Here is a 14,755-nt window from a genome sequence, read left to right on the forward strand (position 1 = left end):
TTGTTTTATTCTATGCATAGTTCATCCCATGCATAGGGCTTCCCTGATAGCTCAGCTGGTAAAGAATCCACCTGCAATACAGGAGACCCCAGTTCCATTCCTGGGTTGAGAAGATTGGCTGGAGATGGAATTGGCTATGCAATCCAGTATTCTTGGGCTTCCCTGGTGGCTCAGCTGGTAAAGAATCCGCCTGCAATGCGGGAGACCTGGGTTCGATCCCTGGGTTGGGAAGATCCCCTGGAGAAGGGAACAGCTATCTACTCCAGTATTCTGGCCTGGAGAATTCCACGGACTGCAGAGTCCTTGGGGTCGCAAAGAGTCTGATGTGACTGAGTGACTTTCACTGTGCATAGTTCTGCATGTTGTATGTGTATTATATTTCATAATACAAGACATGAAAAAATCAAGGGAGCATAAAGAGGAGTCACAGTTCTAGATTTATGTAAAGAAATGAGTTGAAAAATAAACTGTTTCAATCCTCTGTATGCTGTGTGTTAGTTGCTCAGTCATGTCCGACTCTTAGCGACCCCATGGAATGTATCCCACCAGGCTCCTCTGTCCATGGAATTCTCCAGGCAAGAATACTGGAATGGGCTGCCGTTCCCTTCTCCAGGGAATCTTCCTGACCCAGGGATTGAATCCAGGTCTCCCTCATTGTGGTCAGATTCTTTACTGTCTGAGTCACTAGGGAAACCCAGAACAAGTAGGGGGAAAAAAGACAGTTACTATGGATGGAGGGCATTTTATTTGCAGGTTCTATTCTAAACCCTTTGCAGCATTAACTCCATCCTCACAACAACTCTGTGAAGTAGATACTATTAATTCTAATTTATGTATGAGAAAATTAAGGCTGAAAAAATTTAAGTAATTTGCTCAAGAGATATACCTAATAAGAAGCAAAACTAAAATAAAAATTGAGCTGTAATTGCAAACCCATGCTCTTTAACACTGAATCAACTACCTTCCAGTAGAAAAGCAGATAACAGAGAGAAGGCCTCCATGGAGATGAGCAGGAAGGCTTCTGTTGTCCTGTGTCCCTGTGTGGAGGATTGCTAGAGTCCTCCCATTTAATAGTGGGACCGAGGAAACGCTACTGATGAGCTGAAGTCATAACCCCCTCCCCTTCTGCCCCAGATGGGTGATGGCATCTGAGCGGAAGCCAAGCACATATGTACCCAGAGCAGATAAAGCTGTAGACAGGGGTAATGCCTCATGTTGTGAAAAGATCTTGCAATAAGAAGTGGGGCAATAAGTCCAAAGAGAAGGGTGATGAGTTGGCAGGCAGTCTAGAACAAGCTGACTCAAAGTTTGCCTATGTGACTACTGCTGAGTCTTCTCTAATTCCAAATGTTCCATCCTGGCTCTCTAGGCAAAGCCTAGAGAAAACTTGCGGTGAAGGAGATGCCACCCAAGTAATGTCAACCACTTGACCAGTAATGTCTATTTTGTAATGCCAATGATATGAGGGCTTTTGTTGTTGTTGCTAACTTTGGCGGCGTTGGGTCTTTGTGTGGTGTGCACGGGCTTCCTTAGTTGCGCATGTGGCCTTTCTCTAGTTGTGGTGCATGGGCTTAGCTGCTCCATGGCATGTGGGAGCTCAGCTCCCTGACCAGGGATTGAACTTGTGTCCCCCCACATTGAAAGGAGGATTGTTAACCACTAGACCACCAGGGAAGTCTCTGAGGTTTTTATTAAGGTTATAATCTTTACCACCACTTCATTTACTCACTCATATGTTATGAGTTACATAATATGACATATTCATATGTCAGTTCAGTTCAGTCGCTCAGTCGTGTCCGACTCTCCGCGACCCCATGAATCACAGCACGCCAGGCCTCACTGTCCATCACCAACTCCCGGAGTACACTCAAACTCATGTCCACAGAGTCGGTGATGCCATCCAGCCATCTCATTCTCCGTCGTCCCCTTCTCCTCCCGCCCCCAACCTTGACCCAGGCAATATTTATAGAGAGCCTCCCGTGCTCCAGGCCCTGTGCTACATGTTAAAGGTCACTAGGAGCTTAAGAGTAGTTGAGAAATGGTAGCTAGCAGGGTCTTTCAACACAGTCAGGTAAAGGTTCTGCTATCAGTGAGCGCCTGCCATGTGCTACACCAACCTTCCCTGCTAGCAGGCGATTGTGCCCTTCAGGAGTCAAGAAATGCCTCCAACAATGTGCAAGCCAGAAAGGGCCTTTGAGAAGCAGTCCAGCTCCCTCCATGCATAGAGAAGGAAGCCATGGACCTGAGTTACAGAAAGGATAAACTGCAAATTTAGACTGCTAAGCTGCTGCTAAGTCACTTCAGTCGTGTCTGACTCTGTGTGACCCCACAGACGGCAGCCCACCAGGCTCCCCTGTCCCTGGGATTCTCCAGGCAAGAACACTGGAGTGGGTTGCCATCTCCTTCTCCAATGTGTGAAAGTGAAAAGGAAAGTGAAGTCGCTCAGTCATGTCTGACTCGTAGTGACCCCATGGACTGCAGCCTACCAGGCTCCTCCGTCCATGGGATTTTCTAGGCAAGAATACTGGAGTGGCTTGCCATTGCCTTCTCCGAAATCTAGACTACATGTTGTCAATTGGGAGGGGAACTTGAGGGAGCATTTATACATGCATATGTATGGCTAAGTCCCTTTGCTGTTACCCTGAAACTAGCACGACATTGTTAATTGGCTATAACTGATTTATTTTATAACACAAAATAACAAGAGTTTTTAAATAAAGAAAAAAAATATTTGGATCTGAAGCATATACACATAAAAAAGACTACATATGCTAAGGATTAGCTGAGTGGCACTATCACAAATGTCCCAGGAGTTTAAGAGAGGCAAGTGTCACTGTGAGTCAAGAAGACTTCCCGGAAGAGGTAGGACATAAGCTGGGCTTTCCTGGGAAAAGAAAGGGTGTGTGTGTGTGAGTGTGTGTGTGTGAGTGTGTGTGTGTGAGTGTGTGTGTGTGAGTGTGTGTGTGAGTGTGTGTGTGTGTGTGTGAGTGTGTGTGTGTGTGAAGGGAAGAAACCTGGTTACAGATATTGATTGATTATTCCTTCAGTTTGTCTTATTTTCTTTTATCTGGTTTATTAACCACCCAAAGTCCTTCAGATCTGCAATTTTTTTGTTTGTTCTTTTTTTTTGAGAAGATGATGCCCCAAGATATGATATGATGAGTTGCACAGACTTTGGGGTCTGACAGACTTGGAGTCATACTCAGACCCCACCGTTTTCTAGTTGTGTGACCTTAGTTTCCTCATCTGTTAAGGGGGAATTGTAATAGAGTTGTTATGAGTATTAAATGAAATAATATACGCAAAGCATGTAGCGTAGGGCCAGACACTTAGGAAACACCTAGCAGAGTTGCTTAAATGTTACTATTTAAACTATTACTCACCTGCATGGACTGTTTGACAAATACTGTGCATTCATTCACTTTCCATTAATTATTTCATAAAACTTTTAGACATAGGGCCAGGCACCAGACTAGATATTGAACATACCCATGTACCAGACAGACATTTTCCCTGCCTGCTCTGTGCAGTCTAGAGGGATGTCAGACATGTGAACACCTGCTTGAACTCAATGTGAGTTGCACTGTTAATAGTGCATGGTGAGTAGTAGCTACTGATGATCAGTTCTGGGTAGGCTATGAATTTGAAAGGCCATACCGGGGCCCGTAGGGCCTGACTTCACCTGGATGCAACTGCCCTGGAGACCAAGCTGAAAGATGCCCTCACTAGCAAGGTCAGTGCCACTTCCTGACAGCTCTATGCTCCTGCATGTCCCACCCTTACGTATTCCCCTCCTGCATTGTACCACGGTTAGTTTTTGTGACCAGCAGAAAATGGCAGAAGTGATAGCATGGCACTTCTAAGGTTAGGTTATAACTTCTCTCTCATACACGCTTTCTCTCTCGGATGACTTGGTTTAGGGGAAGTCATGTCTTGAGCAGATCTGTGGAGAGGCCCACATGGCAAGGAAGTGAAGCCTCCTATCAACAGCCACATGAGTGAGCTTGGAGGTGGATTCTCTAGCCACAAATGAGTTTTCAGAGATGACATCCCTGGCCAACAGTCTGACCCTATGAAAGGCCCTGAGCCAGAAACAGACAGCAAAGCCATTCCCAGGTTTCCTGTTCTCAGTATACAGATGAGATAATAAAAGCTTGCTGCAAACTACTAAGTTTCAAGGTGACATGATTTGTAGCAATAGATAATTAATACAGTGACCCTCCTCTGTGCTTTAGGCATTCTGTTCTTCCCCTATCATGGTACTTACCACACTGTGTTGTAATTACCTGTTTACATGTCTGTCTCTTCCTCAAACTGTGCGCTTAATGGAGATTATGTCTTATTTTTTTTGTACTCTCGTCACCTGGCACGTGTCTGGTCCATAGCAGATGGTCAAAAAACTGAGTTGGATGAATAACTTGCGTTTGTATATAGTACATTAGAATTGACAAAATATTGATATCAAGTGATAACTTGTAATGGAAACTAATCCAAGGGGGGGTGGGATATATATATATATACATAAAACTGAATCACTTTGCTGTATATCTGAAACTAACACAATGGTGTAAATCAACTAACAGTTCAGTTCAGTTCAGTCGCTCAGTCGTGTCCGACTCTTTGCGACCCCATGAATCACAGCACGCCAGGCCTCCCTGTCCATCACCAACTCCCGGAGTTCACTCAAACTCATGTCCATCGAGTCGGTGATGCCATCCAGCCATCTCGTTCTCTGTTGTCCCCGTCTCCTCCCACCCCCAATTATTCCTAGCATCAGACTCTTTTCCAGTGAGTCAACTCGTCGCATAAGGTGGCCAAAGTATTGCAGTTTCAGCTTTAACATCAGTCCTTCCAATGAACACCCAGGACTGATCTTTTGAATGGACTGGTTGGATCTCCTTGCAGTCCAAGGGACTCTCAAGAGTCTTCAACACCACAGTTCAAAAGCATCAATCCTTTGGCGATCAGCTTTCTTCACAGTCCAACTCTCACATCCATACATGACCATGGGAAAAACCATAGCCTTGACTAGACGGACCTTGGTTGGCAAAGTAATGTCTCTGCTTTTTAATATGCTATCTAGGTTGGTCATAACTTTCCTTCCAAGGAGTAAGCGTCTTTTCATTTCATGGCTGCAATCAGCATCTGCAATGATTTTGGAGCCCAAAAAAATAAAATCTGACACTGTTTCCACTGTTTCTCCATCTATTTCCCATGAAGTGATGGGACCAGATGCCATGATCTTTGTTTTCTGAATGTTGAGCTTCAAGCCTACCTTTTCACTCTCCTCTTTCACTTTCATCAAGAGGCTTTTGAGTTCCCCTTCACTTTCTGCCATAAGGGTAGTGTCATCTGCATATCTGAGGTTATTGATATTTCTCCCGGCAATCTTGATTCCAGCTTGTGCTTCTTCCAGCCCAGCGTTCCTCATGATGTACTCTGCATATAAGTTAAATAAGCAGGGTGACAATGTACAACCTTGACCTACTCCTTTTCCTATTTGGAACCAGTCTGTTGTTCCATGTCCAGTTCTGACTGTTGCTTCCTGACCCGCATACAGGTTTCTCAGGAGGCAGGTCAGGTGGTCTGGTATTCCCATCTCTTTCAGAATGTTCCACAGTTTATTGTGATCCACACAGTCAAAGGCTTTGGCATAGTCAATGAAGCAGAAATAGATGTTTTTCTGGAACTCTCTTGCTTTCTCCATGATCCAGCGGATGTTGGCAATTTGATCTCTGGTGCCTCTGCCTTTTCTAAAACCTGCTTGAACATCTGGAAGTTCACGGTTCACATACTGCTGAAGCCTGGCTTGGAGAATTTTGAGCATGACTTTACTAGCGTGTGAGATGAGTGCAATTGTGCAGTAGTTTGAGCATTCTTTGGCATTGCCTTTCTTTGGGATTGGAATGAAGACTGACCTTTTCCAGTCCTGTGGCCACTGCTGAGTTTTCCAAATCTGCTGGCATATTGAGTGCAACACTTTCACAGCATCATCTTGCAGGATTTGAAATAGCTCAGTTGGAATTCCATCACCTCCACTAGCTTTGTTCGTAGTGATGCTCTCTAAGGCCCACTTGACTTCACATTCCAAGAGGTCTGGCTCCAGGTGAGTGATCACGCCATCGTGATTATCTTCATCATGAAGCTCTTTTTTGTGCAGTTCTTCTGTGTATTCTTGCCACCTCTTCTTAATATCTTCTGCTTCTGTTAGGTCCATACCATTTCTGTCCTTTATTGAGCCCGTCCTTGTGTGAAATGTTCCCTTGGTATCTCTGATTTTCTTGAAGAGAGCTCTAGTCTTTCCCGTTCTGTTGTTTTCCTCTATTTCTTTGCATTGATCGCTGAGGAAGGCTTTCTTATCTCTCCTTGCTATTCTTTGGAACTCTGCATTCAGATGCTTATATCTTTCCTTTTCTCCTTTGCTTTTCACTTCTTTTCTTTCACAGCTATTTGTAAGGCCTCCTCAGACAGCCATTTTGCTTTTCTTCATTTCTTTTCCATGGGGATGGTCTTGGTCCCTGTCTCCTGTACAATGTCATGAACCTCCGTCCAGAGTTCGTCAGGCACTCTATCTATCAGATCTAGACCCTTAAATCTATTTCTTACTTCCACTGTATAATCATAAGGGATTTGATTTAGGTCATATCTGAGTGGTCTAATGGTTTTCCCTACTTTCTTCAATTTAAGTATGAATTTGGCAATAAGGAGCTCATGATCTGAGCCACAGTCAGCTCCTGGTCTTGTTTTTGCTAACTGTATAGAGCTTCTCCATCTTTGGCTGCAAAGAATATAATCAATCTGATTTCGGTGTTGACCATCTGGTGATGTCCATGTGTAGAGTCTTCTCTTGTGTTGTTGGAAGAGGGTGTTTGCTATGACCAGTGCGTTCTCTTGGCAAAACTCTATTAGCTTTTGCCCTGCTTCATTCCGTGCTCCAAGGCCAAATTTGCCTGTTACTCCAGGTGTTTCTTGACTTCCTACTTTTGCATTCCAGTCCCCTATAATGAAAAGGACATCTTTTTTGGGTGTTAGTTCTAAAAGGTCTTGTAGGTCTTCATAGAACCATTCAACTTCAGCTTCTTCAGCATTACTGGTTGGGGCATAGACTTGAATTACTGTAATAATGAATGGTTTGCCTTGGAAACGAACAGAAATCATATTGTCATTTTTAAGATTGCATCCAAGTACTGTATTTTGGACTCTTTTGTTGATCATGATGGCTACTCCATTTCTTCTAAGGGATTCCTGCCCACAGTAGTAGATATAATGGTCATCTGAGTTAAATTCACCCATTCCAGTCCATTTTAGTTCACTGATTCCTAGAATGTCGACGTTCACTCTTGTCATCTCCCGTTTGACCATATCCAATTTGCCTTGATTCATGGACCTAACATTCCAGGTTCCTATGCAATGTTGCTCTTTACAGCACTGGACCTTGCTTCTATCACCAGTCACATCCACAACTGGGTATTTGTTTCACTTTGGCTCCATCCCTTCATTCTTTCTGGAGTTATTTCTCCACTGAGCTCCAGTAGCATACTGGGCACCTACCGACCTGGGGAATTCCTCATTCAGTATCCTATCATTTTGCCTTTTGATACTGTTCGTGGGGTTCTCAAGGCATCAAGGGATCTCAAGGTCATCAACTATACACCAATTTAAAAAAAGGAATTGACAAACACAGGTGCATTCATTCTCTCATATAGTCTTCTTGACAACTCTAGAAGGTAAGTATTAATATCATCCCCATTCAGGGAACTCCCTGGTAGGTCAGTGGTTAACAATCTGCCTTTCAATGCAGGGGATGTGGGTTTAATCCCTGGTTGGAAAGCTAAGCACTGGAAATTAATCCTGGGCACTGCCACTTCTGAGCCTGAGCACTCTAGAGCCCGTGGGCCACAAGAGAGAAGCCCATGCAGCTCAGTGCAGAACCTGAGTCCACAGTGAAGACCCAGCGCAGCCAAAAATAAATGCACAGCAGATACACACAAGACGACACATGAAGAGTGCCTGGTGCCTATTGGGTGTTTAATAAACATCGGTTGCTTTGTGTTTTGTTTTTTTTTAAATACCATCCCCATTCCACAGGTAGGGAAATTATGGCTTAGTGCTTTGCTTGATTACTCAAGCAATTAATTAATAAAATCAGGATTCAGATCCAAGTTCATCCAACTCTTAGTCTGTTTCCTCCCCTACACCAACTGGCTCCTCATTTAGCTTGATGGGTGGGTTGGGTGGGAGAAAAATTAATCTGGAGAATGGAGTGCTGTGAGCCTCACAGAAGGGACAGTGGACAAGAACGTGGCTTGTTTATGAACAGACCAGCTCTCTGTGGGCCTTCCCTACACCACACATTCAACATTTCATTTAGTCCTCAGAAAAATCCTAAACTAGGAAATCAATTCTTTTCCTGCCCACTTTACAGATGAGAAAACTAAGGCAAGAGCTTACATATGTTAAGTCATAAAAGCTGGGACTCAAGAAAATGTATTCAGATTCCTAGTTCAAGCTTCTTGTTGTAAAACTCAAACTTCCTCCTTTCCCCAGCACTGAACAAATGGGTTTGGAGTCCAGATAGAATCCCTGATTCCAGGCAGGGTCACGTGGGGTGAGATTTTATAGTGTCAGACAATGACTCACTGGACTCACTGGATCCTACATGTACAGCCATGTCCCACCTCACCTCCACACTGAGCTCCATCACGAATTCTCAGGCCCAAGGTCAAAGGCCTCACAGTATCCCTTTTGCCAACAAAAGGAAACAGGCTATTGTGCTTAGAGACAGTTTCAGTTTGCACATATTTAAAATGGGAAAAGAATGAGGGTGATGATGAAATGAGATGATGTGTGTAAAATGGTTGGTGTGTGATAGGTATTCACAAGCATGTAAATACTCTGCTCCCCCTGGCTCACTCCTGTATCCTTAGAGACATTTTAAAGATTACAGAACACACCTTCCTCTCTTCGCCCCCTAAGCTGAAGGCTCAGAAGTGGCAGTGGAAAGTGGAGGGAGCCGAAGGTACTTCTGAGGATTCTGTGCAGGGTCACCAGCGTGGAGGCAGCTCCTGGCAGATTTCTGTTTTGTGTCTGCTCTGCAGTGGGGCCAGAAATCGTCCATCCTCCGAGGCAGGTATCATGCTGAGAAGAAGAAGCCGCAGCTGTTGTGGGCGCCCCTAACGGAATATGGCTCGGGGCGCTGACGCCTCACTGGTCTGGGTAAACTTGGCTTGTTTGCTTCCATCCAAGAGACCTTTCACTTCCAGGGCTTAGGGACCAGAAAAACATTGCAGAAGCCAAAAATTTCCCATTCTCCAGGGAACCGGGGAACAGAGAGTTTCTGGGCTGGACATCAAGCGCTAATCCATGAACTGTAAGAGGGCCTCTGGGCTGAAGGCTCCATCTGATCCCTGGAAAGGGAGGGCCAGTTCCCTGTGCGAGAAGACACCACTTCCTGCTGGGAGGGGATCTGGGCTTTGTCCCCACATGTGCTGGCACTGAGATGTAGCTGTCTAGGCTTTGATGGGTGAGTTGTGGGGATGGCCAGACTCCAGCTGCAAGCTGGAATGAACCGGAGTGAACCTGACTCTTGCAGTCCTCATCAATGCAGCTCAGAGCAATGAAACGACCAAGTGAACACCCGGGTGCAGGCCTAAGAGGAAGTAGGTGATATTGTGGAAAGGCCATGGGCTTTGGAAGGGGCTTCCCTGGTGGCTCAGATGGTAAAGAATCTGCCTGCAGTGGGGGAGACCTGGGTTCAATCCCTGGGTCTGTTAGAGCAAACACCCTGACTGAAACTGCCCACCCTGTCCAGACACCATCGTATCTGTTTGTGTGAGTCATTTTTTGACAGGAGGTGCTGGAAAGGAACATGGAACTAATAAGCCACCACCAATGGGAAGAGTTCAAGAAAGGCCAAAAGGAGGCGTCACGTGTCCGGCCACCTCCCAGAATCCTCCTTGCTGGCATTCATCTTGGCTGAACAATGTGTGTGCCACCAGGAAGGACCCTGAGTCAGAATGATTGGCCAAAGACAAGCTGGAAACTAATCCCATCACCATAAAACCCAAGAGTATGAGTCGCATGGCAGAGCAGTCCTCCTGGGCTCCCTCACCCTCCTGCTGTCCGCCCGGGCGCCCCTTCCCAGTAAAGTCTCTTGCTTTGTCAGCACGTGTATCTCCTCGGACAATTCATTTCTGAGTGTTAGACAAGAGCCCACTCTTGGGCCCTGAAAGGGGTCCCCCTTCCTGCAACAGGTCGGAAAGATCCCCTGGAGAAAATGGCAACCCACGCCAGTATTCTTGACTGGAGAATCCCATGGACAGAGGAGACCATGGGGTCTCAAAGAATCAGACATGATGGTGCGACTAACACTTCACGTCACACGGGCTTTGAAATTTGAGGGACTTCAGTTTCGATCCCAGCTCTGTGACCAGGACTCAGGAAAGATCCCTAAACTTTTTGGGCCTCAGTTTCTTTATATGTAAAGTAATAGTAATGTCTCCTTTGTAGGGTGGAGATAAGGATTAAATTAAATTGTCCCATGTAAAAGGAAAATACAGCACCTGCTGTCTAACCAGTGCTCAGCAGACTATTTAAAGATTAGATTTCTTGGGGAGATGGAGCAGAGGGAACTAGCAGTCACAGTTAGGAAGACAGGACAAGTAAAATGCAATATAGTGCATATTTTTGTTTTCTAACAGCATATATTGGAGAACCTCTTCAGCACTAGCAACAAAAGAGAAGATATAAAAGTTATGACCCTTGACCTAGAGGAACTCAGTTTTGCAACGGAGATGGATGAGTAAGCAAATCACTTCTATCAGGGTTATACAGAGTCTGAGATAAACAAGTGAAAATGCCATGGGAGAAGGTGTTTATGTTGTCTGGAGTTAAAAGAGGCCTTGCTGAGTCTAAGAAGATGAACAAACAGGAACTCACCAGGTGAAGTGAGAGGGGAAGGTTACTGCTGATATCAGAGACAGCGGATAGAAAAGACACGGGGGCACAAAACAGCTTGGTTTGGGCAATGGGGCTTCCCTGGTGGCTCAGTCAGTAAAGAATCTGCCTGCAATGCAGGAGACTCAGGTTTGAACCCTGGGTTTGGAAGATCCTCTGGAGAAAGAAATGGCAACACACTCCAGTATTCTTGCCTTGGAAATCCCATAGACAGAGGATCCTGGCGGGCTATAGTCCATGGGGTCTCAAGAGTTGGACACAACTTAGTGACTAAACCAGTAACCAAGGGAAGTGGGGACCACGAAGTTAACTGGGTCTAAGGATATGGATAAAGGACAATCAGTCTTGAGAGATATTAAAAAGACCTTGCTCACGTACTAAGGAGTCGAAGCTTTGCTCTGGACTTTGCTTTGGAGGCTAAGGAGTTGAGACTTTGCTCTGGAAGTCAACATGGTTTTTACAATATGATTAATTTGTTTTCAGGAAAGGGTGGAGGAGGGAGAGCTAAGGGGGAAAACTGGAGGCTGGAAGCACGTGCAGATAAGAAGCCCATCTGTGTGACATGATTAGAAAGTTGGTGGGGGGTCAGGAAGAGAGGCTAGACCTCCTGGCTCCTGGTTCAAGCTTTTTTGATGAGATTGCTCCTCCCAGTACATCTTTGAAACCTGCCTACTAAGCAGACCTTGACTTCAAATTACAGTGCTCATACGAACAGGAAAATAAAGCACAAAAAATTGCAACTAGGTTTGAATTGGACTGAAGCACCTGCTTTTTGTCTTTGGTTTCAGTTCAGTCGCTCAGTCATGTCCAACTCTTTGAGACCCAGGACTGCAACACTTCCCTGTCCATCACCAACTCCTGCAGCTTGCTCAAACTCGTGCATCGAGTCAGTGATGCCATCCTACTATCTCATCCCCTTCTCCTCCTGCCTTCAATCCTTCCCAGGATCAGGGTCTTTTCCAATGAGTCAGTTCTTCCCATCAGGTGGCCACAGTATTGGAGCTTCAGCTTCAGCATCAGTCCTTCCAATGAATATTCAGGACTGATTTCCTTTAGGATTGACTGGTCTGATCTTCTTGCAGTCTGCCACCTTATTAAAATAAGTTCAGCAATTTTCTGGGCATCTCCACCCTGAGATATGTATTCCCAAGAAGAATACAAATCCTTGATGATTTGGGCCAATCATTCAACCACTTAATCCATTTATATGCGGATGCAGATTTGATCCCTGCATCAGGAAGATTCCCCTGGAGGATGGCATGGCAACCCACTCCAGTATCCTTGCCTGGAGAATCCCATGGAAAGAGGAACCTGGTGGGTTACAGTCCATGGGATTGCAGAGTTGGATATGACTGAAGTGATGTAGCATGCACGCATGTACATGTTCTAATCTGGGGCTGTGGAGATGGAAGGCAACCTTTGCCCTAAGAGAGCTCGCAGTTTAGTGGAGGGGGAGACAAAAGCAGACAGACAGGACAATCCATCGTGATAAGCACCATTCCAATGGGAGGAAAGTGCTAATTGCTCTGGGAGCTTGAAGCAGGCACTCTTAACAGACTAAGCCACCAGGGGGGGAGACCCTGGTGTCAAGTCTTAAATGGCAAAGAAGAGGCCACAGAGGTGCTTCAGTAGATAGAAGAACACGTGTTGTTTGGGGTCATGGTGCAGTGATAAGAATTCGAGAATTCAGCAGTCTTCCTAGTCCTGAAACCAAACACATGGTTTGCCCATTTTAACTACATTGTTGTCGTTTAGTCACTAAATTGTGTCCAGCTCTTTTTGACCCCATGGACTGTAGCCCGCCAGGCTCCTCTATTCACAGGATATCCCAGGCAAGAATGCTCTAATGGGCTGCCCTTTCCTGACTACATAAACCACACTCATTCTTTTTTAAAATATTTATTTGTTTGGCTACGCCAGCTCTTAGTTGTGGCATGTGAGATCTTTGATCTTCACTGCAACATGTAGTATCTTCAGTTGTGGTGAGTGGGATCTAGTTCCCTGACCAGGGATCAAACCCAGGCCTCCTACCTTGGAAGCTCAGAGTCTTAGCACTGGACCACCAGGGAAATCACATTAATTCTCATTTAACTTATGACTTCCCTCTGGCACCTCACTGTGCAAAACTAAGCCGGTGCCTACTTTCACCCAAATTACCAAATAGGCAGATTCTGCTTGGCCTTGTCTGACCTCTTTCAGCACCTGTCTCAGGGCATCTCCGCCTCTGGCCTCAGTGCGTTGAGTTGTTCCTCCAACGACTAAGGGTTCCCTGCAGGCCCTCCTGGTCCGTGGCCCAGGTTCCCAGCGGCTGTGCATTCTCTCTCACTTTCCCATCACGTCTTAGTGTGTTACACGTGTCAAGTCACTTCAGTCGTGTGCCACTCTGTGTTACACTATGGACTGTAGCCCGCCAGGCTCCTCTGTCCATGGGATTCTCCAGGCAAGAATACTGGAGTGGATTGCCATGCCCTCCTCCAGGGGATCTTCCTGACCCAGGGGTGGAATCCATATCTCTTACATCTACCTGTATTGGCAGGCGGGCTCTTTACCACTAGCGCCACCTGGGAAGCCCATCAAGTCTTAGCTTGTGGGTCAAGTTCTGCCCGGTTTTCAGATGACTTTGCATTGGGAACCTAGGGGTCTGCTGTCCACTCCACTTTGTTGGTATCCACTAGCCAGCTTAAAGCACTGACCCTGTCAGAGAGGTCCGTGCTCAGCGTTTTCTTGCCTCCCCGACTTGTCCTCTGTGAAGTCCATGACTTCATCTTTCTTCCACTTGCGGTTTTCTGTGACTTCCCATTCTCTGGGGTCATCTCCCTCTGGCAATCCCGAAGGTGAAGTTTTCACCATCTGACAAAGGCTCAGAGTTTTAACCATCTCCTTATTTTGATCTTCCCACAAAACGAAAAGCTTTGAGTCCTGCTCACTTTTCTCTCCAGGGTTCCTGCACACAGTGGCACTAATTAACATCTGATGAATGAATGAATGAGTAAAGGGATGGATGGAAGCGTCTGAATCAAACTTCTGCCAAGGAACAGAGGTAGGAATGTCAAGCGTTAGAGGTGGGTTGGAGGACCACCTCTTGAGACCTTCAGCGCCCCTCTGTGCTACAGGCCAGTGCCTACATTGCCTGTGTCTAAGGTTAGCTATGAGAAAAGAAGCACTGCTCCTGAGAACAGGGAAAATGCAGCCTCTTATCCCTTCATTTCTTTGAGCCTTGCTTGGCCTAATTTCCTCAGGCCCATTTCTGTGGGCCTGTGCTACTTTGTAGGGCTCTTATTCATGAACGAGGAACTATTAATGACACCCCAGGAGCTGATATTATACTTGACCTGAATTATGTTTGAACATTAATGCTGTGAAGTTTCACAGAAGAGAACTAAATTGAAGTTAATACTCACTTAAAAAGAAAATGAGTAGTCCCTGGTTTATTATTAGAAAAATCTTGGCCTCTGGTCTGAATTTTTTTTTTTTGTATTAAGATCCAAAAATATTAAAAGGTCCGACTGACTAGCCTTGTAAAGCATATGCTGAAAGTCCCCAGCCAAAGCCAAATATGAGAGAAGTCAAACAGTGTATAGAAAGCAAAGAAATGAATCACAGCATTGGGTAAACTGCTGGTTGGCAAGAATCCATGAACACAGACCAAAACATGTCTCTGTAAAGATGGGAGAAATATCTGTGGAAAATATCTCAGAAATAGATCTCAATTTGACCTGAAGTCTTGAGTATGACTGAACTTTGTCCTGCAGGGACAAAGCATCATTTCCCTTTAGTACATATTTGTTTGTTAATTTGT

At 45.4% G+C, this 14,755-nt stretch overlaps 1 long non-coding RNA gene across 2 annotated transcripts in view; it reads left to right on the top strand.

Annotated features, from left to right (window-relative positions):
• Positions 1–10,848: 10,848 nt before the first annotated feature.
• The window catches only part of LOC148773895 (uncharacterized), a 40,998-nt gene continuing 37,091 nt past the window's right edge, over positions 10,849–14,755 (top strand). For both annotated transcript variants that reach the window (XR_016036369.1, XR_016036368.1), the window contains exon 1: positions 10,849–10,941. This is a non-coding gene — a long non-coding RNA (uncharacterized LOC148773895). The remainder of the gene's footprint in view (positions 10,942–14,755) is intronic.

This window comes from Moschus berezovskii, chromosome 25, assembly GCF_049115385.1.
Source record: "Moschus berezovskii isolate FMDL1 chromosome 25, NW_MosBer_1.0, whole genome shotgun sequence".
Lineage (NCBI taxonomy): Eukaryota > Metazoa > Chordata > Mammalia > Artiodactyla > Moschidae > Moschus > Moschus berezovskii.